Source organism: Chlorocebus sabaeus, chromosome 17 (genome assembly GCF_047675955.1).
Source record: "Chlorocebus sabaeus isolate Y175 chromosome 17, mChlSab1.0.hap1, whole genome shotgun sequence".
Classification (NCBI taxonomy): domain Eukaryota; kingdom Metazoa; phylum Chordata; class Mammalia; order Primates; family Cercopithecidae; genus Chlorocebus; species Chlorocebus sabaeus.
The window spans coordinates 3,329,876-3,352,335 of record NC_132920.1 but is presented as its reverse complement, the minus strand read 5'-3'; positions in this window follow the sequence as shown (position 1 = coordinate 3,352,335).

Here is a 22,460-nt window from a genome sequence, read left to right as displayed (position 1 = left end):
AGGCAACTATCTGCAAGCCAGAAAAAGGACCCACACTAGACCCCAATCCAACTGGTACCCTGATCTTGAACTTCCAGCCCCCAGAACTGGGAGAAAATAAACTTCTATTGTTTAAGCCACCCAGTCTGTGATATTTTCTTATGGCAGCCTGAGCTGACTAACACAGATTTTGGTACCAGAAGTGGGGTGCTGATACAAATACCTAAACACTCGGAAATGGCTTTGAAACTGGATGATGGGTAGAGGCTGGAAGAGTTTTGAGGTACCTGCTAGAAATATGAGCGTTAAGGGCAATCTGCTAAGATCCCAGATGGAAATGAAGAACATGTTATTGAAAACTGGAGGAAAGGTGATCCTTGTTACAAAGTGGCAAAGAATATGGCTGAACTGTGTCTAGTGTTTTGTGGAAGTATAACTTGCAAGCAATGAAATTGGATATTTAGTTAAGGAGATTTCTAAACATAGTGTTGATTGAAGGACAGGCTTGGTTTCTCCTTACTGCTTGTAGTCAAATGTGAAAAAAGGAATTGTAGGCTGGGTTTGTGGTAGCTGATGCCTGTAATCCCAGCACTTTGGGAGGCCAAGGCAGGTGAATCATGAGGTCAGGAGTTCCAAAACAGCCTGGCCAATACAGTGAAACCCCGTCTCTACTAAAAATACAAAAAATTAGCCAGTCATGGTGGTGGGCACCTGTAATCGTAGATGCCTGGGAGGCTGAGGCAGGAGAATGGCTTGAACCCACGAGGCGGAGGTTGCAGGGAGCCAAGATCACACCACTGCACACCAGCCAGGGCAACAGTGTGAAACTCTATCTCAAAAAAAAAAAAAAAAAAAGGAAAAAGGAATTATTAAAAAGGAACCAGAACTTGAAGGTTTGGGAAATTCTCAGCCTATTCGTATTACTGATGACCCTTCCAAACAGCTGTGCCAGTGGGTCTGGAAGGCAGGGCACAAACTAGAGGATTATTCTAGAGCCTTAAGATATAATGGGATTTGCCTAACTAGGTTTTAGACTTGCTTGGTTCCTGCTGTCCCTTTCTTCGGTTCAATTTCTCTCTTTTGGAATGGAATGTCCCTCCTATGCCTGTCCCACCATTGTATTTTGGAAACAGATAACCTGTGTGAGTTCACACATTTACAGCCAGAGAGGAATTTTGCCTCAAGATTCATCATCAAATCTCACTCATATCTGATTTAGATGATATTTAGATAAGTCTTTGGACTTTAGACTTTGGAGTTGATGCTGAAATGCGTTAAAACTTTTGGCGCTGTTGGGATGAAATGAATATATTTTGAATGAGATAAAAACATGAATTTGGGGGAGCTGTTGGGATGAAGTGAATATATTTTGAATGAGATAAGAACATGAATTTGGGGTGCAGGGGTGGAATGCTAGAGACTGAATTGTGTTGCCCCCCAAAAATTTGTATGTTGAAGCCATAGCCCCCAATATGACTGTATCTAGATATAAGGTTTTCAAGGGGTAATTAAGGTTAAATGAGATCATGAAGATGCATCCCTAATACAATAGAACTGTGGCCTTACAATAAGAGGAAGAAAGAGAGAGCTCTCTCCTCACTCTCCTAGGTATGTGACTCAGTGAGAAGGCAGCCACCTGCAAGCCAGGAAGAGGGCCTTCACGAGAACCTGACCATGCTGGCACCCTGATCTTGAACTTCCAGCCTGCAGAACTGGGAGAAAATTAATTTGTGTTTCTTAAGCCACTCAGTCAATAGTATTTTGTTATGGCAGCCTGAGCTGACTACTAGAATCATGGCTGTGGGAAAGATGGAGTGGAGAAAAAGGTTACAAGCTGAGGAAGTCAAGGAGCTGAGAAGTCAGGATATCAGCTGGGTCAGCCACACACACACCAAAGGCACCAGAATAACAGTTGGACTGAGAGTGCTGATGACAAGGGGCAGTTGCCAAACACTTTAAAGCACAAATGAGGGGGACTGTCCAGGAGGGTGTCAGATGACAGCACATCAGAGGGATAGGATTCGTTCTGCCTGGGAGCAGCAACGTCTGCTGATGGAGGGAAAGAAGACAGGTTCCAAGACCCCAACAGTGGGGTCCACAAGGGAACAAGGAGGGGAACAACCCACCTCAAAGGACAGATGATCTAAGAACATTTATACTATGTTGACTCCACTACCCAGATATTTAGTTCAGTACACAAATGCCTCCCACCAAACGCCCAAAATGTTTCTCTAAAGTTTCTCTGTATAAAAGAGACTGAAAGGAAAGGCAATCATTAACACAAGTGATAGAAAGTTACCAGAAAGAGAAGATGCCTAGGAGAGCGATGGTGTTTCTGAATGTGGGGATTCACAAAGAGCTCCAGGTACATCCTTTGGGGAAAATAATCTGATCTGCAACATAAAGCAGATGAACAGTGCACAAAATGGGGGAAAGATGCACTGTCAAAGAAACTGACACAAAGCCATGGATGGGAACAACAAGTGTGCCGGGTCAGAGGGAAGGCAGCCCAGCACAGGGCAGGTGTTTGGGCACCTGGGAGTGAGTCCACTCACTGTCCTCAGGAATCCCTGAGAAAATTCCAAGGGAGTTAGCCAATCCTCCAACCTCCCAGTGAGTGGGTACCAGTCAAAGTGGGCAATGCACTTAAAACCAGAAGAAGATTAAGAAGTAAAGAGGACCGCATCAAGACTTGCCTCTGTTTCTAACTGGAAGAATCTGCCAGTCCTTAAGAGCAGGGGTCTAACCCCTGGTACCGGTGTGTGGTCTGTTAGGAACCAGGCCACACAGCAGGAGGTGAGCGGAGGGTGGGTGAGCGTTACCACCTGAGCTCCACCTCCTGTGACATCAGTGGGGGCATTAGATTCTCACAGGAGCACAAACCCTACCGTGAACTGTGCATGCGAGGCATCCAGGTTGCATGCTCCTTACGAGAATCTAATGCCTGATGATCTGAGGTGGAAGTTTAATCCTGAAACCACCATCACCTCCTGCCCCCCGACCCCCATTCCATCAGTGGAAAAATTTTCTTCCACAAAACTGGTCCATGGTGCCAAAAAGGTTAGGGACTGCTGCTTTAGAGAAAGAGGGACGAAACAGGCCCACATGTATGTGAAGAGACATCTGTGTACTAATAGTTCAGAAAATTGTTAAGAAAACTGCAGTCAAGTTCACCCACAATATTGTATTAATTCTTCTCCACTGATTCTTATTGTTTACAAAATCCTGAGTTAGAATGCATCTTTCTGATTTCTTAAATAAGAGAAGCATAAACCACAACAGAAAAAGATTGATAAGCTTAACAAAATGAAAATGTAATATCTTTGTATAACCAGAGACACCAGAAACAAAGTTAAAGCCAGTATCAAGGACAAAAGGAGCCACAGATTGGAGGAATATATTTGTAATGCGTGAAACCGATAGAGAATGAGTATATTCAGGATACACAAAAATCCCTGCAAATCATTGTTTCTGAGAATGAACAATTAAAAATAACTTTCATATTCACCAGTAAGTAAATGAATGAATAAATTGTAATAAATTCACGGAAATAATGCAGAAATAGATGCTCAAAATGAATACACTAGATCTCCAACTATCAACTGAGACAAGTCTCGAAAACATAGAACTGAGTGAAAGTGTAAGTTGCAGAAAACTGTATGAAGTATAATTTGTATAAAATACAAAATATTACTAAATGTTGATTATGTACACCTATGCATGGGTAGAGGAGATACACGGCAGTATCAGAATGGGGGTTCTGCTGCAGAGCAGGTGAGGCTGGGAGGAGGGAGGAGTAGAAAGGAGTTTCCACCACAGTATCAGAAATCATGGAGCAGGCTAGGTGCAGTGGCTCATGCCTGTAATCTCAGAACTTTAGGAGGCCAAGCCAGGCAGATCACTTGAGTCCAATAGTTTGAGACTGGCCTAGGCAACATGACGAAACCCTATCTCTACAAAAATACAAAAAATTAGCTGGGCATGGTGGCACATGCGTGTAGTCCCAGCTATTTGTGAGGCTGAGGTAGAAGGATCACCTGAGGCCAGGAAGTTGGCTGCAGTGAGCCATGATCATGCCGCTGCACTCCAGCCTGGTTAAAAAAGCAAGACTCAAAAAAGAAAAAAAGAAAAGAAATCATGCAGCAGATGTGGTTAGAAACCCACATCTGTCAAATCTGTATAACAATTATTCTCTGAGCTTTTCTGCATGTCCAAAATATCTCAGAGGGAGAATCAAGCATCTGGAACAAGGTGACCTGAGCCCCTTTCTGAGTCATCTGAGCTGCTTGCAGGTTCATAAATGCCCACATCACCTGGCAGCATCTTGGAAATAAATGCACGTTCTCAGGCCCCCGCCCAGACCTACAGAACCAGAATCTGCATTTTCACAAGCCCCAGGCCATTTCTATGTACAGTAAAACCTAGGTAGGCTACACAAAACTGCTCCTGCTGCCTCGTCCCTCCTGTCCACTGGCCCTATTATTACCTAGATAACTCCAAAGGCTCTACCTGGATGGAGTTTAAGGATTGCATGTTCTAAGATGGCTGTGAACCCCTATCTAGGGCAGGAGTTATCTGTGTATACTGGACACTTTATTGTATCAAGATCTGCAGCATTGTTATCAGCTCCTAACCAGAGAGTGAATTCCATATTAGTCCCATTAACCTTTGGGGGGTTGTCCATCATCTTACATTATACAGCACATGGCATGAGTTCAATGAATGTTTTATGAGTAAAGGAGGAATCCACATTTTTAAGACACTGGTAAGACCATCGTCTATACTAAAAATGTTCACTTAGGGAATGGAATTTCTGATTCCGGAACACTTTAATATATGGAATTAATTTCTTATCATCTTTTAAAGTTCTAAATCTAAAATAAATTAAATTTATTTTAAAATTATTGGCATTTTTAAAAACTGTGCATGTTTAACATTTTGTAGCAAAGTACTATTTTTTATGGCACATCTTAATAAATTGATGTAAAAAATGTCTCCACTTCAGGAACTCTTCATCTTTCAAGGACTATTGGCCCCATTTGAAAGCCTAATGGCAGATATAGACCTTTTCCCCAGACAAATGCACATAATCAGCAATAGATAATTTCAGTTTTCACAAACCCGAGGCAAAGAGTATCTGCCCTAAATTCAACAAGGCTGTAGATGACACCCTTATCTTACGTCGTTCCAGAGTTTTCTACCGTGTCACGCGAATGAAGATGTGTCAGGCAGATCCCACCACATGACACCTTTCATAGCCACTTCATTCCTCTTGCTGTGAAAACAATCCCCAAAATGATGACCATCTTAAAAAACTCTTACGATCATTGACTAATAAAGTGGTGGTCAAGTGTTTCCGTGGCTGGGCGCGGTGGCTCACACCTGTAATTCCAGCACTTTGGGAAGCCGAGGGAGGTGGATCACGAGGTCAGGATATTGAGACCATCCTGGCGAACACGGTGAAATTCTATCTCTACTAAAAATACAAAAAACTAGCCAGGGGCGGTGGCAGGCGCCTGTAGTCCCAGCTACGTGGGAGGCCAAGGCAGGAGAATGGCCTGAACCCGGGAGGCGGAGGTTGCAGTGAGCCGAGATCGTGCCACTGCACTCCAGCCTGGGCAACAGAGCAAGACTCTGTCTCAAAAAAATAAAAAACAAGAAAAGAAAAAAGTGTTTCCTTTTGAACGTGCCCTCCCCACCAGGTTTCCACCTGTGGATGTAGAAGACGGGAAGTCCAGAATCCATACCGCTGCTCAGAGGCCGTCACACAGGGTACATGGGCCTGAGTGAGTGACCGCACTGCCCTCATTACCTGGATTAAATGATATTTTATCACATTTTGTTGCTGTTGTGTTGCTTTTTTTTTTCTTTTTTTTTTTTTCTTGAGACAGTTTCATTCTTGTCGCCCAGGCTGGAGTACAGCGGCACAATCTCAGCTCACTGCAACCTCTGCCTCCCCGGCTCAAGTGATTCTCCTGCCTCAGCCTCCTGAGTAGCTGGGATTACAGGCACATGCCACCATGCCCAGCTAATTTTTGTGTTTTTAGTAGAGATAGGGTTTCTCCATGGTGGTCAAGCTGGTCTCGAACTCCTGACCTCAGGTGATCGACCCGTCTGGGCCTCCCAAAGTGTTGGGATTACAGGTGTGAGCCACTGCACCCGGCTCTTGTTGCTTTTCTTAAGAGACATTTAAAAATGCCGTGGTAGCAGGTAGGAAAACAGCAGAAATATTTTATTCTATTTACAGGCACCATCAAACTACCACATGGTTTTAAATATAAACAACTATCAATAAATAAGTAACACCCACAGAAATCCAGAGCTAGGAGGAGACACCTGCATTAGGCTCTGGCGCTGAAAGAAGCCTCCATCACCAGGTCAAGCTTCCTTGAGTTTATTTGCCAAAAAGAAAAAAAAATAAGTAAGTCCACCATCCCATCCCTTCCGGAGCAGCATCCTTTTCCCTCCCCCTCCACGTTCAGTCACTGGAACTGGAAGTCACTTTCATGCCAAATAATAATGACAGCCAGGCACGGTGGCTCATGCCTGTAGTCCCAGCACTTTGGGAGGCCGAGGCGGGCGGATCACGAGGTCAGGAGTTCGAGACCATCCTGGCTAACACAGTGAAACCCGTCTCTACTAAAAATACAAAAAATTAGCCGGGCGTGGTGGCGGGCACCTGTAGTCCCAGCTACTGGGGAGGCTGAGGCAGGAGAATCGCTTGAACCCGGGAGGCGGAGCTTGCAGTGAGCCGAGATCGCGCCATTGCACTACTCCAGCCTGGGCGACAGAGCAAGATTCCATCTCAATAACAATAATAATAATGATGACGATACTAATTCATTATTAATGTCATTTAACAAATAATGAATTTGCACCACTTTTAACTTTGCAAAGCTCTTTCACTTTTGTTAATGTAGCATTTTAATTATGTTACCAGAAAGGAAAGAGTGAGCTGGAAGCTGGACCGCCTTCCTTCACTCAGCCCCACAGCCCATCCCAAACTCCTCCAAACAGCTCCTGCAGAGCACCCGCAGAAACCACCCACTTGTGTGTGTCTAAATTCGTGCTGAGTCATGGGAGCCAGTGTTGTGCATTGTCTGCTTGGTGAGGAACTCTCAGATGTTTGTGAAATGATCCTTGGGGGACATGAGTAAGTTCTTCCTAGACTCTCAGTGCTGAGGTCAGAGATTGATTTAAAAAGAATTAGAAATTTTGAAAAAGGCTTAGGAATTCCAAGCAGGGCAGAATTCCTAAGAGAGACTAGCCTTTTTAAAATTACTGACTCTCTTTTGAGGACTCATATCATTCAGGATTTGGAGATAAAGAGAAACTTTGGATGAGTAATACTTTTATTTTGAATTTTAAATATTGCACTGATGTTTTTAAAATAAAGCAACCTCATCAAAGTAATAGAAGTACAAGATAAGCTTCCCATAGTGGAACTTGCTTCCACCTGTGGCTGTTAACTACATTAGTTGGTTAACTAACAGGTGAGTCAATTTGGTCCTTGGTGGGATAGCTGGTTTCTCCTTTCTTCTTTCATTCACCATTTATTGAAGGCTAACCCTTCATTCGCACCATTTACTAGGTGCTAAATGTGAAGGAAGCACACTTGGACCTTCCCAGAGCTTAATGTTTCATGGAAGAATGCAGAGAAAACCCATTTTAATAGATTTAAGCCATCTGTTTCCAGAGAGAGGAAGCTGGGGATTGACCGTGTAACCCATCATCAGTGCAAGAGGGGAAAAGTACCCTATTGTCAGTCATTTCACTACTGATAAAATGAAGGCGTTCTACACAGATCTGGTTTGCAGGGAGGCAGCACGGAGAATGTATTGGCTGGGAACCAGAAGAAAACTGAGCTCTAGGACTGTGTCACCCTGTAATAAACTTTATTTTTTATTTATTTATTTTGAGACGGAGTTTCACTCTTATTACCCAAGCTGGAGTGCAATGGCATGACCTCAGCTCACCACAACCTCCACCTCCTGGGTTCAAGTGATTCTCCTGCCTCAGCCTCCCGAGTAACTGGGATTACAGGCATGCACCACCACGCCCAGCTGATTTTGTATTTTTAGTAGAGACGGGGTTTCTTTAGGCTGGTCTCAAACTCCCGACCTCAGGTGATCCACCCACCTCGGCCTCCCAAAGTGCGAGTATTACAGGCGTGAGCCACCATGCCCAGCTGCCTCTACTAAACTCTTAAATTTAGGTAAAAGGATTCCACTTTCCTAGGCCTCAGTTTCCTTTCTTAGAAAACAGTGGGGGCAGGGGGCTTCAGTAGATGGCTAGAGGCTCCATTTAGCTTCATTATTTGCTCTCACTCAAAAACCTCACTGTCCTGAGAAAGGGAGCCACGATTAATTCCTCGTTGTCTTGGAAGAGAACGAGTTGTGGTGCACTAGCCAACGCACAAGCAAGCTCAGCCCTGAGCCAGCGGCTGCCTTCCCTCTTCTACTGTGACTAACCACCACTGGACCTTAAGGCAGTTGTTGGAACCAATAAAAAGAATGTTCCTCCTTGCCCTGGCCATAAGTACAAGTGGTTATTTGCAAAGCTACATCATAGCCTTAATTAGTGAGAGTTCACACTTGGGCTTGATGTAAACAGACTCTCCTAGTAACGGAGAACTTCAAACAGCGAGGCTGAATTCCAGTGTAGACACTACCTAAGCAAGCGAAGAATCAATTTTGAGGGGAAAATTAGAGACATCGGGATGGAGTCCAGAAACCATGGGGTGGGGCGCGGTCATTGGAGGAGGGAGAGGGGCCACCTGAATAATTTTCCCTGAGCAGCTGATGAACACATTAATCTGGGCAACTGAAGAGCCCTAGCAAACTATTGGTACAGCTGTGTTTGGGCCCAAGTGTGCTGAATCTGTGCCAGCTCTTCACGACCTGAGATCTAATGAGTTGGGGACAGGAACTGGAACCTGACCCTTGTGGGCTCCTTTGAAGGAAGAGGGGGAGGAATCAAAAGTGGAGAAAAGACGGCTGGGCATGGTGGCTCATGCCTGTAATCCCAGCACTTTGGGAGGCAGAGGTAGGCGGATTACCTGAGGTCAGGAGTTAGAGACCAGACTGGCCAACATGGCGAAACCCAGTCTCTACTAAAAACACAAAATTTAGCTGAGCGTGGTGGTGCACATCTGTAATCCCAGCTACTCGGGAGGCTGAGGCAGGAGAATTGCTTGAACCTGGGAGCTTGCAGTGAGCCAAGACCACACCACTGCACTCCAGCCTGGGTGACAGAGCGAGACTCTGTCTCAAAAAAAATAAATAAATAAAGTGGAGAAAAGAGAGCCCACGGGAAGGGACACTGTTGCGACTTTGTTTTCTGGTTCTTTTACCTGCATTCGAAAGCTGGGCCTATCAGACTGGCAGCAAACATAAAACGTACCTTTACAGAGAGGACATATGGGTAAGGAATGATTTAAATTCTTAGCCAATTCCTCTTGGGGTTTAGACACATTGTCACTCTCGTTAAATGAAAATGTGAAGGATAAATTCTTAGCCAAGATCAAAAGGGAGTGGCGTTTCAAAGTAGCAATAGGCAAGAAAGCGGGCTCCCCCCCAGTCAGAGGCCTAATCTCACCCCGCCTCCACCCCGCACCCGGATGAGGGTTCCTTCCTGGAAGCTTTCATGTGTCTCAGAAGAAAATAATTACCATCAGAGCCACTTGAAACACAACAAAAGAAATCCTTCCTTCTTATTTTATAGTCACGGGTTATTTTAAACCCCAAATGGTATTTCTCAGTTTAATCGCTAAACTTGGTTTCAATTGACTTTTAGTCACTCTTCTTGAAGTCGAGAGCATAAAACATTTCTCACAACTGAGTATATTCAAAAGAATGTGTGGCAGACTCCAAATGCAATTTCAGGAAGAGAGGGCCAGAGGGGTTTAGACAATACAGCACCTTTTTCAGAAGTCTATTGTCCTCTGTTGAAGAGGTGAGGCATTTGTCTGTAAAAGTCCAGGCCTGCTTATTTTAAAATATCTAATTTTATACATAACATTCTTATCTGGTAGGCAGCATTAAGATCATCTTAAAATGAACTAGGTGGAGAGAAGGGGCAAAAACATGATATACAGTCACAGGAAACAGTTTAGATTTTCCTTGATTGGATTCCTTCTGCAGAGATTCCCTAGGACCTCCAGAGCCACACCTGGCTCCTTTCATGACTTTCCAACTCACTCCAGCCACCAATGGTCAATCCCCAAGGGGCCTCAAATAATGGTGGGTGTCCAACGAAAGGCCAAAGTAGTTTACCCGAGTGTCTAGTGAGTTCTGTTTCCAATAGTGGGGTTTTCTGAACATCTCACATAATGAAGACAGAGTGGAAGTTATAGAATTTTATACTCAAGAGGCTTTGAGACTATCCCAGAACCCGAAGCAAAAGAAAGTCAGGCAACTTTATAAGAAGCCCTCACTGTCTGAGGGTCTGTTTTGTTCAGGGAATAAGGGCTAATGCTAAAATGATCCTTCTGACTTTATAAATGATTTCTAGATAACTCAAGGGCTTAGGGATGTCTCCAGGGAGTACGCAGCAGATGACAGTATCGGCCTGAGGAGCTGGAAGTGGACATGTTCCTGGGAGGAAGTGATTTGGGGTTTCCCAAGGTCACTGGTATTGGGGCAGAGAGGAAGCCAGTTCCAGAAGCAAAGGTATGAGTCACAGAAGCCCACTGGGCCCAACTCTTGCTGAGAGGACAGGGAGAGGAAGGGGCAGCGGGCATGCATCCAGCTGGAGATGAGCCTTGTCAGATGTGGACATCTACCCCATGGAATCAGAAAGAGCTGGCAGAAGTTCCCCAGTCTTTCCACCCAGGAGAGGTGGCTAATTGTAGTGGATGAGAATCCTGGGCATCGGCATGAGACAGGTCTGAGTTTCTGTTTTGAATCCTGGTTCTGATACTGCGTGACCTTGGGCAAGTTACTTAACATCTTTTAAGGTCTGTGTCACACACATCCGTGTGAAGAGAGTCCAACAAACAGGCTTTGTGTGAGCAACAAGGCTGTTTATTTCACCTGGGTGCAGGCAGGCTGAATCCGAGAAAGGAGTCAGCAAAGGGTGGTGGGATTATCATTAGTTCTTATAGGTTTGGGACAGGCGGTGGAGTTAGGAGCAATTTTTTGTGGGCAGGGGGTGGATCTCACAAAGTCCATTCTCAAGGGTGGGGAGAATATTACAAAGTACCTTCTTAAGGGCGGGGGAATATCACAAAGTACATTATCGAAAGGGCGGGGTGGGTGTATTGCCATAAGGTCAGTTATGGGTGGGTAGGAACAGATCACAGTGGTGGAATGTCATCTTTTGTGGTTCTTCAGTTGCTTCAGGCCATCTGGATGTATACGTGCAGGTCCCAGGGGATATGATGACTTAGCTTGGGCTCAGAGGCCTGATAGTTTGTATCCTCATCTCCAGAATGGTGCAATGATCCCTCCTTCGCAGATGTGTAGGGTACTTTAAGTGAGATGAGATATGTGGAAAGGTGATTGCGTGCTCAAGAAATGCTAACTGTGAGGATAATTAAGGTTATTAGGAATGTGTCACGTTTCTGGTTCTGTCCAAGAAGCAGAGCAACATGTTTGCAGCAAGACAGGGCAAGCGGGAGAAGGTGGAGCCAGGACCTACCATTAGAGCTGCTGGGTGGATGAAAACAGGGACTGCCCCTTGTGGGGGTTCTGTGGGGTAGACAGGACACTGCTGGAGTGTGGCAGGCCTTCACTCCTGCTGCCCTTTAGCCTAGGGGACCACCTAGAAGGCCGGATCTCCTGCCCCGGGGCAGCAAGGTATTCAGGACAGCACAGGCCTGGCCTGCAGACATTCGCTACCAGGAAGTCTGATCACGGCAGCAAATTCAAGCTCTGGGTCGATCGGACTCTACTGTAGAATTATTTAGTAGAGCTAATGGAATGAAATGCCGCTGGGGATTCCAACCTCTTTATTTGATTGACAGTGGAATCTGGCCCCAGGTTTGTGGTGATAAGGAATCAGATAAACTCTACAGAGATAGTTTGAGTGGTTGGGGTCAGGATGACCACTTCTGATAGCAACTCAATGATACCGAATTCATTCACATTATCTCATTGGTTCTTCAAACCAACCTGTGTGATGGGCAGTAACTCAGGTGTGATGGTTATTCCCATTTTACAGATGAGGAAAGTAAGGCTGGCAGAAGTAATGGGACTTGTTCAAGGTCACACAACCAGAAGGTCGTGAGGTCTGGGCAAAGATACAGAAGGTCTGACTTAGATGGTCTACTTTCCCCACTAGGTCCTGTGAGGTGTTTCTTCGGACTTGAAACTTTATCCTCATGAATGTAGGCTTTTATCTTTAGAAGCAGATAGTGAAATAGGGTTTCATGTGCAAGGAAGCAGGCAATGCATTTGGGACTTTTGTCATCCGTGCTCACCTGTCCCAGGTTAAGGGGGAACTAAACTCCCAGATACTTTTTTTTTTTTTTTTTTTTTTTTTAAGACAGTTTCACTCTTGTTTCCCAGGCTGGAGTGCAATGGTGTGATCTCGGCTCACCTCTGCCTCCCAGGTTCAAGCGATTCTCCTGCCTCAGCCTCCCGAGTAGCTGGGATTACAGATGTGCACCATCACCCTCAGCTAACTTTGTATTTTTAGTAGAGACAGGGTTTCTCCATGTTGGTCAGGCTGGTCTCCAACTCCCGACCTCAGGAGATCCACCTGCCTCCGCCTCCCAAAGTGCTGGGATTACAGGCGTGAGCCATGGCGCCCGGCACACTCCCAGCTACTTCTTACTGTCCTGCAAATCGGCCAAGACAGTAGTAATCAAAGAGCAATGCTTTGAAAAGCAGGTTTGAAGTTGGGGGCTGATAGAAGTAAAAGCCCTTGAAGCTGGCCTCCTTTCCCCAGTCTGCAGACCCCCAAACTTCAATAAAGAGCCAGGAGGGAATGTGGACAAAGCAGCAAAATCAGGCCCTCCAGTGTGACCTTGGCCAGGAGGGCTTTGAAGTGCCCTGCATCCCAATCACATAAAGCTGGGTCATGTTAATAGCAAATCTTGGTATTTTTGGTTATATGAGCTAATCAAGTTCCTTTCTTGCATAAGCCACTTTACCTTGAGTTTCCTATAATTTGCATGTGAAAAAATACTGATGCTGATGCACTCACAGTACAGGTAATTTCCTGTAGATTTCTTGCCATGAAGTATGAGAACCTAATATGCCATCTAAAACTAATTTTCAAGCAAAGATACGTAAAGTATTCCCTTTAGCTTCAGACTCACTAACCAGCATACTGTGCCATCTCCCCATTGTTGCTGTGTCCTCAAAGAATGCGAACATTATTCAAATTTCCTAAGGTCGTAAGCTGTTCCTTGCCAGCTCAGATGATGCTCTTCCCAGCCCTGCTTTCTTTGTTCTATCAGCAGTCATAAGGACAATTTTTGTGGATTGGTGATCCACAAGGTGTCATTTTCAAAAAGTGAGAAATGACTTATCATACATCAATCCTACTCCTAGATATTTATCCAAGAGAAATGAAAACATATTCTACACAAAGAACTCTATATGAAGGTTTCTAGCAGCTTTGTTCATAGTAGCCCCAAACTGGAAGCAACCACAATGTTCATTAACATGAGAATGCATGACAAACTAGGGTCTATGCCTACAGTGAGACACTGCTCAAAGGCAAAAAGGAATAAAATGTTGACAGCAACCACATGGGCAAATCTCACAAGTGTTATGCTGAGTGAAAGAAACCAGGTGCAAGAGAGTGTGAGCTGCCTCGTTCCATTTAGTCCAAGTTCTAGAACAGGAGAAACTAATCTGTAGTGAGAGAAGACCTAGGGTGCTGTGTAGCGGGTTGAATGCAAAGAGCACAACAGATCTTTTTTGGGGAGAGTGAAGTGCTGTGTGTCTTGATTCAGGAGATGTTTTCAAAGGTGTATACATCACTGAACTGTACATTTAAAACGCATGTATGTAAATTAAACCTCAAGTCATTTTTTAAAGGTGAGGTATTTTGGGATTTTCTTAACTTCCTTTTAAAACTTGTAATGTTGCTGGGCACAGTGGCTCATGCCTGTAATCCCACCACTTTGGGAGGCCGAGGTAGGCGGATCACCTGAGGTCGGGAGTTTGAGACCAGCCTGATCAACATGGAGAAACCCCATCTCTACTAAAAATACAAAATTAGCCAGGCATGGTGGTGCATGCCTGTAATCCTAGCTATTCAGGAGGCTGAGGCAGGAGAATCGCTTGAACCTGGGAGGCAGAGGTTACAGTGAGCAGAGATCGTGCCATTGCACTCCAGCCTGGGCAAAAATAGCAAAACTCCATGTCAAAAAAAAAGTAAATAAATAAATAAAGTAAAATAAAACAAAATGTGTAATGTTTATACTTAAAACAGCATTATCCAATTTTCCTCTATAAATACTATAAGTAAATCATATTATGGAAATGCCGTGTACCAACTACCACAAACATGCACATCTGGTTCTTACCTTTGCGTTTCATTCTCTCTATTCCTTCTATTTGAGATATACTGTTCCCTCTTCTCTCCCTGGCAGAATCCTGTATAGCATCCCATCCTTCCTTTGTTCATTCATTCAGCAAATGTTTATTGAATGCCAGGCCCTGTGACCAGCGGTGGAGCTACTGAGACACATAAATCAGGGGCCCCGCTCTTTAGGGACACCTACTAGAAAATGGAGTTTTACTTGAATGCCCTTAGATTTATATTCCAAGCATTTTCCGGCTAATAAAAAGACTCCGTCAAAGATTGTTAACCTAGAGGGTCCAGCCTGCTCTGTTACATTACCTAAAAGTAGGCTGGTTACTCCATACACATGTATTTCACAGCCTCCCTAAAGGTTCTATGTTAACTTTTAAGACATGGAATCACTGAGAAAGTTAACAAGGCAGAAGAAAAAGCTCTAAGAAACCAAAGAAAAATTGGCTTAAATGTATTTCTAGGTCAATGATAAAAACACAATAGAATATGGAAATGTAAACACAAATGGAACAAGAGAACTTTAAAATAAAGTGATAGCTACCATGTGTCTCAGGGCTGGAGGACTACCTGACCTTGCTGGCCTCTTACACCAGAGCCTAGGCCATAGCTCATAATTTTGCTGATATTGGCATCTTTTAACCTTTGGAGTGTTTTTAAAAATCAGTTACTATAACAATCTCTCATAAAAATTTATTTTTCAATCAATTAAATTTTTGTGTGCCTCCCATCAATTTTGGGTTTCAAACCATTAAACCTTTACTTGGTTAAAAATGTCATCATATCTGGGTGCAGTGACTCACGCCTATAATTCCAGCACTTTGGGAGGCCGAGGTGGATGGATCACTGGAGGTCGGGAGTTCACGACCAGCCTGACCAACATGGAGAAACCCCGTCTCTACTAAAAATACAAAATTAGCCGGGCATAGTGGCTCATGCCTATAATCCCAGATACTCAAGAGACTGAGGCAGGAGAATCACTTGAACCCGGGAGGCAGAGGTTGAGGTGAGTTGAGATGGCATTGCACTCCAGCCTGGGCAACAAGAGCGAAACTGTGTCTCAAAAAAGAAAAAAGTCATCACAGAGATAAAAATCTATACAGAGAGATTACTGATTGTATTAGTTCATTCTTGCATTGCTATAAAGAAATACCTGAGACTGGGTAAATTATAAAGAGGTTTAATTGGCTCTCAATTCCAGAGGCTGTACAAGCAGCAGGATGGGCATCTGCTCAGCTTCTGGGGCGGCCTTGGGAAACTTACAATCATGGTGGAAGCAGAGAGGGAGCAGACATTTCACATGGCCAGAGCAGAAACAAGAGTAGGGGTGGGGATTCGGCTTCTGCTATGTTCAGAGAAGCCCAAAACACATTTTGAGTGGAGGGGTTGCTACACACTTTTAAACAAACAGATTCCAAGAGAACTCACTTTCTTGAGGACAGCATCAAGGGGATGGTGCTAAACCATGACTGAGAAACCGCCCCATGATCTAGTCACCTCGCACCAGGCCCCACCTCCAACATTGGGGATTACAATTTGATGTGAGATTTGATGGGGAAACATATCCAAACCGTATCACTGATTGACAACTTGAAATGAAATATTAATGTTTGAGATGTCATTTTTTTACAACAGTAAACTTTTAATTTTAGAATAGTTTTAGACTTATAAAAAATATTACAAAGCTAGTACAGAGAGTTCCCTCATACCTCACGCTCAGTTTGCCTTCTTAATATCTTACATTAGTCTGATACACGGTCACAATTGATGAATCAGTATTGATACATTACTATTAATCAAGGTCCATTGTTTAGTGCAATTTCCTTAGTTTTTCCTTAACATATTTTCCTGTTCCAGGATCCCATCCAGCACAGCCCATTACGTTTAGTCATCCTCTCTCCTGTAGGCTCCATTTGGACATGACACGTTCTCAGAGTTTCCTTATTTTGTGATCACCCAGACAGTTTGAGTACTGCTCAGGTATTTTGCAGACTGTCCCTCGATAGGAATTTGTTTGATGTTTTCCTCATGGTTAGACCAGGCTATGGGGGTTATGGGAGAGGTAAAGTGCCATTCTCACCATATTGTATCAGGGGTACACAGCGTCAGCATGGTTCATCATTGTTGATGCTAACCTTGATCACTTTGCTGAAGCAGTGCTTTTCACTGTAAAAGTTTTTCCACGGTAACCTTATTTTTCCCCGTTTCCATACTCTTTGGAAGGAAGTCAATTCGTGCAGCCCCCATTACAGAGCAAGGACTTCTACTCCTGCTTGAGGGCAGAGAATCTACGTAAATTATTTGAAATTTTATGCATGGGAGATCTATCTCTTCTTCCTCATTTATCCAATCATTCATTTTTCACATACGGACACATAGTATAGATTTTATAATTTGGGTTATTTATTATTCAATAGCACTTTATGTTTTGCTCAAATGGTTCCAGCTTTGGACTTTGGGAGCCCTTTCATTTGGCTCCTGTGTCCCTTCCACATACCCCATAATTGTGTGTGTGGAGGGGTGTGGAGGTATTCAGCTCTTCCTTACTTCTTGGCATTACACAAGATGCCCCAGGATCACCTTGTAGATTTCCTGCCCTGTCCTAGAATCAACCATTTATCTCCAGTGGGTCCTGGTTCCTTATATTGGAGAATGGTATTAGATACCAAGATCTGGGTGCTAGGTGTGCTTGTTGATACTAGGGTGTTAAATCACCTTATAAATAGAAAAAGTGCTTTCCTCAAAGTTCAAAATTCAAAACCTTAAAAATCTTGTTAACTTAGAATGTTTTAGTGACTTTATCCATATATTTACATATATTTTGCTATAGGAATGATAAATTTTAATTCAAAGCCCTCTTAGATGGCCTAGAATTTGGACTGAAAATAATATACATACACAGCCAATTTTTTAAATATGAAAAGTCATTTATGACTATCTAATGGTAATAAATTCAAACCAGCCTTATTAAAGAAAGAAGTTAAATAAACCAATGTATTGGTCAAAACAGCTTGTCTCAGAAAGTATATTCTGGGTCTAATAATCTGCCTCCTTCAGGAATATTCATTCCTCTTGTCACCCGCTAGCTTCCAGTCACAGAAAAAAAAATCCATTTAATAACTTTAGATTTGGTTACATCCATCTGTGAGTTTTTCTTCACCTCCATTTAGAATTAGTAGGAAAAGCATTAGGACAAAAAGGTTGTTTAAAGAACATTAGTTTATCTCTTTTGAAAAGTGAAACTTCTTTCCTCTAAGCCCTGCTTACTTCATTGTTCTTTCCTCAAGTCCTTCTAACAATGATTATCTGCAGTTAGCTCACCCATTGTCAAGAGCTCAGCATCCATACTTGAAACTCAAGGTTCATATGCCAACTTTGGGATGATTCTCATCAAACAGAAGAGGCTGTTTCCATGCTGGAATAAAACATATAATATTCATGTATAAGTCTTATCATTGTGTTATTTTCCTGTGTGTGTGTGTGTGTGTGTGTGTGTGTGAAAGAACATTCTTTTTTTCTTCTTTTTTGAGACAGAGTCTTGCTCAGTCACCAGGCTGGAGTGCAGTGGCATGATCTCTGCTCACTGCAACCTCTGCCTCCCGGTTCAAGCGATTCTCCTGCCTCAGCCTCCCGAGTAGCTGGGACTACAGGTGCGTGCCACCATACCCAGCTAATTTTTATATTTTTAGTAGAGATGGGGTTTCACCATGTTGGCCAGGATGGTCTTGCTCTCCTGACCGCATGATCCCCTCGGCCTCCCAAAGTGCTGGGATTACAGGCATGAGCCACCATGCCCGGCCCAAAGAACATTCTTAAGTACAGTAAGACAAAGATGACGTCTATGATTTTCATCAAACAAAAGCCAACATCAAATTTTAGATCAATTTGCTTCGCTAATTTTTTTAACTCAATACAAGAGTTCAAAATTAAATTTTGAGCAAACTTTGAAAGTAACTGGACCCTAGCCATCACATTTACAATGGAGTACCTTTTTGCATAGAAGGCTTATCTTCACTTTTTCTGTTTTCACTCAGCCTTTTGATGAATTTTGCTTGTATAGATGAGTAGGTAGTTTTTCTCAAGATATTACCTGTAGCTTTCCTTAGGATAGATTATGTGACATTTTTATTACTTCTGTCACTTAACCAAAGTTAGCATTTTCATTTTCATTTATGATAGGTTTTGTAAATGTCAAATTTCTTGTTAAAGAGTCAGACTTGACATTCCAAAAGGCAAAGGATGATATAAATAATATTCAAGTATACACAACTAGAGTTGGAAATAATTTTAATCACTTTCTCCCACCCTCCCAAAATCAAGGTAACCTACTTTTCAAATATTTATTTGAAAGGAATAAATCAAGCTTCAGAAAAAAAAAAAAGAATGACATAGGGTATTCTAAAATGTGATATATCTATCCATAATTCAAGTATAAAGACCATGCATAATCAGAGAAAACCAATGTGAAATCCATTTGGTATGACTTGTAGCATACATTTACAGTTAATTAACCCTGACTTGAATTCCTTAGAATTAACTTTTACAGAATTATAGAGGATTTAAAATTAGGTTTCCATCAATTTTAGAGGTAAGCTAAAAATTTTGTTCTTCTGTTATTTCCAAGGAAGTAGAACTGTTGAAGTGTATTGGTGATCAGGTTATGACTTTCATTTCCTTTCTTTATTTTCTCAATTTTTAGGAAACTATAAACTGGTAGATTCTTTAACATACTTTCAAAGGAAAAGGGAATGACTCAGCTTCTTTATGAAGATCACTGGGTTCAGGATACTCACACAAACTTAGGGTCACAAACACAGCTACTTTTGGGGGCAGGCAAGCTGGAGAGTGCCTGCTCATTTACTGCAGTCCAAGAAAGCACAGTCCTGCAAACATGGGGCATCAAAAGGACAATGGCTTCTGCTATGTTCAGAGAAGCCCAAAACACATTTTTTTTCTAAGTATTCAATCTCCCAATTTTGAAATGTTAGCAATTATTTTCCTGAAAACATTGCCTATGGTCTGTGAGCTGCATTTGGCCTATAAGCCACCATCTGCAAGCCAGTACTGCCCAACAGAAGATCATACTGGGAGCTAATCCGGTAACCACAATGCTTTACAACAAGACATATAATTGTCAAATTCATTTCAAGTCTCCTGTAGGCTGATCTGAGCACCATCTTTGAGAGACAGAACAAATACGAAAAGGTTGCTTGATGATTTAAGAATCAAAGTAAACAGTTTTATGATTTGAATAGACAGTATCGTCAAGTGATTAATAAGTTGATACACTCATTTATTTGACAAAGATGTATTGAGTGCCTTGCATGCACCAGGCACTGTTTTAGCCACCAGGCATACAGCTCAGTACAAGGCACCTATCCCCGAAGGTGCTTACATTCTAGAGGCAGAATGTAAATAAATACAGAGGTAATAAATAACTAAGCAAACAAGAAAAATAGCAGCTGATGATAATGATCATGCAGAAAATTAAAAACAGTAATTTGTCAACAGGTGTCTGGCTTTCCTATACTGGTCCATGGATCTCAAACCTCACCCCCTGAGACTGTCAGAGTGTCAAATTCTTCCTCTTTACTCCTTTTGCTCAGGTTATGAGATCACTTGTGGTATGTTTTAATAAATTGAAGGCCACTTTATTTTAAAGTAGTTACATTTTCATCTTCTTGACTAGATTTGGTGGAAATATCAATCCAGGAGGGATTTAGGGAAACCTCTAATCTAATCAACAGCTTAATTACAATGCCTGGGTCAGTGCTGCAGACGGTTAATTTCAACCATTTTATGTTGCCTCCTTTTAGCTTCAGTTTTAGAGGACACCATTTTCCAGTGTGTCCCTAAATTCTAAGAATGTATCATTTGAGGATTTTTACCACCTTTTGGGAACAAAGACTAATAACATCTTCATAGTGAAACTCTTTTCCTAGGGCCAGGGCTTTTCCCACGTAAAAATGCACACTAACAAACATCTTTGTAAACTCTTCCCTATAGTTGCCCCTGTATGATGAAATGGAGATATCCTGGAATGTCCAGTCAGAAAAACTGGGTTCAAAACCAGATGTTTGGCTCAGCTGTGGACCAACTCTTTGATCTGGTAGTCAGTCACCTGATCCTTGCTGTTTCTCTTTGAAAGCCCACTTCTTGGGGCGCTGAATGTGAGGACTGAGTGAGAGTGTGAATTTGAAAGCCAACTCTGAAACGCTGGCTGTGATAGTTATTCTGATTGGAAGGGCCATTAAGGTCAATGGCAATGCTCCTTTTGTGATCAGTTACAAGAAAACAAATGGGTCCTTGTGACTGTGGGGGAAGGAGGCAGAGCCAGACACAAAGTGGATCTCTTCTGGAAAATCAGCCGCTGAAAGGAAAACAAATAAAATCTGTAAAGTTATATTTCAATTCAAAAAGAAATGTGAATTGTATGTAATGGCAAGAGGAGCACTGGTAATAATACATGGCTAACATTCATCGCGAACTTACTCTGTTCCAGACATGGAGGTCATAACTTTGCATGTATTAGCTCTTCAAATGAGGGGAGGAGAGGGAAGGAAAAGAAAAGTTAAGCTAATAAATAATGTGAAGTTAAAAAAAATTACCGCGTACATAACGTGCACTATTGTGTCACCCCCAGCGCCCCCGCCCCCAGCTCTTTATACATGTGGTTTCCAGACCCATGTCTCAGAGGTTTGGTGTCTTTTGCAGCCCTTTGGGCCCCTTCCGCCCATTGTTATCTAATCTCCCCTTCTCGGCCACGCAGGAAGGTCCACAACCTCCCCTGTCCCCCAAGACCCGCCCCCCAGCAGCCTTCAGAAATAGTTCTCTCGTACGTAGGTGCCAGCATTTTATGCGGTAAACACATGTGGCCCTTAACACTGAACTGCAGGTTAAAAATGTGTTTCACTAAATTATGTAGCGGTTAGCTGAGCAAATAATGAAAATGCAAAAGAATACATTCAGTATATGGAGCTTAGAATATATCCTTTTGGAAAGCTAAACATTTTTTATTTTTATTTTTGCCCCAAATAAGACTAGAAATGGATTGCTCAATTTAAGACTTCCATTAATAAACTTCTCAGAATATGAAATGTCTCCAATATGTGGGGACGCTGGGGTGAAAGGTGCCGGATAATTCCCATTGGTGCGTGCGCTGGGTGCAGGAGGAAATATGCTAATGTAGCCGTTTGCCGCAGGGTTGGTGTTATTTATACAGCGCTGGCTGGGCAAGGTTGGCGCTGGAGCAGGAGAGGAGGGAGAGGTTTGTCTTCTTCTGTGAGAGTATAGATGTGTGCGCCTGTGCACACGGCGTTCCAAACGTGAATACAAGATCTTAGGGAGGGGGTGGGGAATGCCATCACGTTTATACCGTGTGTATTATAACTTGTGTTGGAGATCTATCCCAGCATCGTGCTTACATCGCATTCACTTAGGAGTGGGGGAAGAAATGGCGATTTGGGAGTGGGTGCGGCGGGTCGCAGGGGGCCAGACACTGCGGGGGACTGGCGACCTGAAATTGGCAAAGGCGCCTCCTTGACCCTGCTCCACGGACACAAAAATCAACCTTATTCGCTCCTGGAAAAAGCGCAGAGGGTTGTTCCCGAAGGCTGAAGACCCTCGGGCTTGGGACTGGGAGCGGGGCGCGGGCGCGGGACGGCCGGGCACCTCTGAAGAGACAGAGGTCACGGAGACCGGGCGCGCGCCGAGTGGGTGGGGGGCCCGCGCGGCTGCGGGAACCCAGCCTGATAGAAGACCCGGCCCACACGTTCTCAGCGCATGCCGACTTCGCCCGGACCCCTCGCCGGCCGGCGCCCCCTGCTACGCCCGCCTCCTCCTCCCCCGCCCCGCCCGGCGCGAAACGGGCACGGGCAGGGGATCCTCCAGCCAGGCGGGCCCGGGGTGTCCCGTTTCCCCCGCCCCCCCTCCTGTGGATCCCGGGCGGCGGCGGAGCGTCCGGGCTGGAGGGGGCGCTCGCGCGCAGGAGC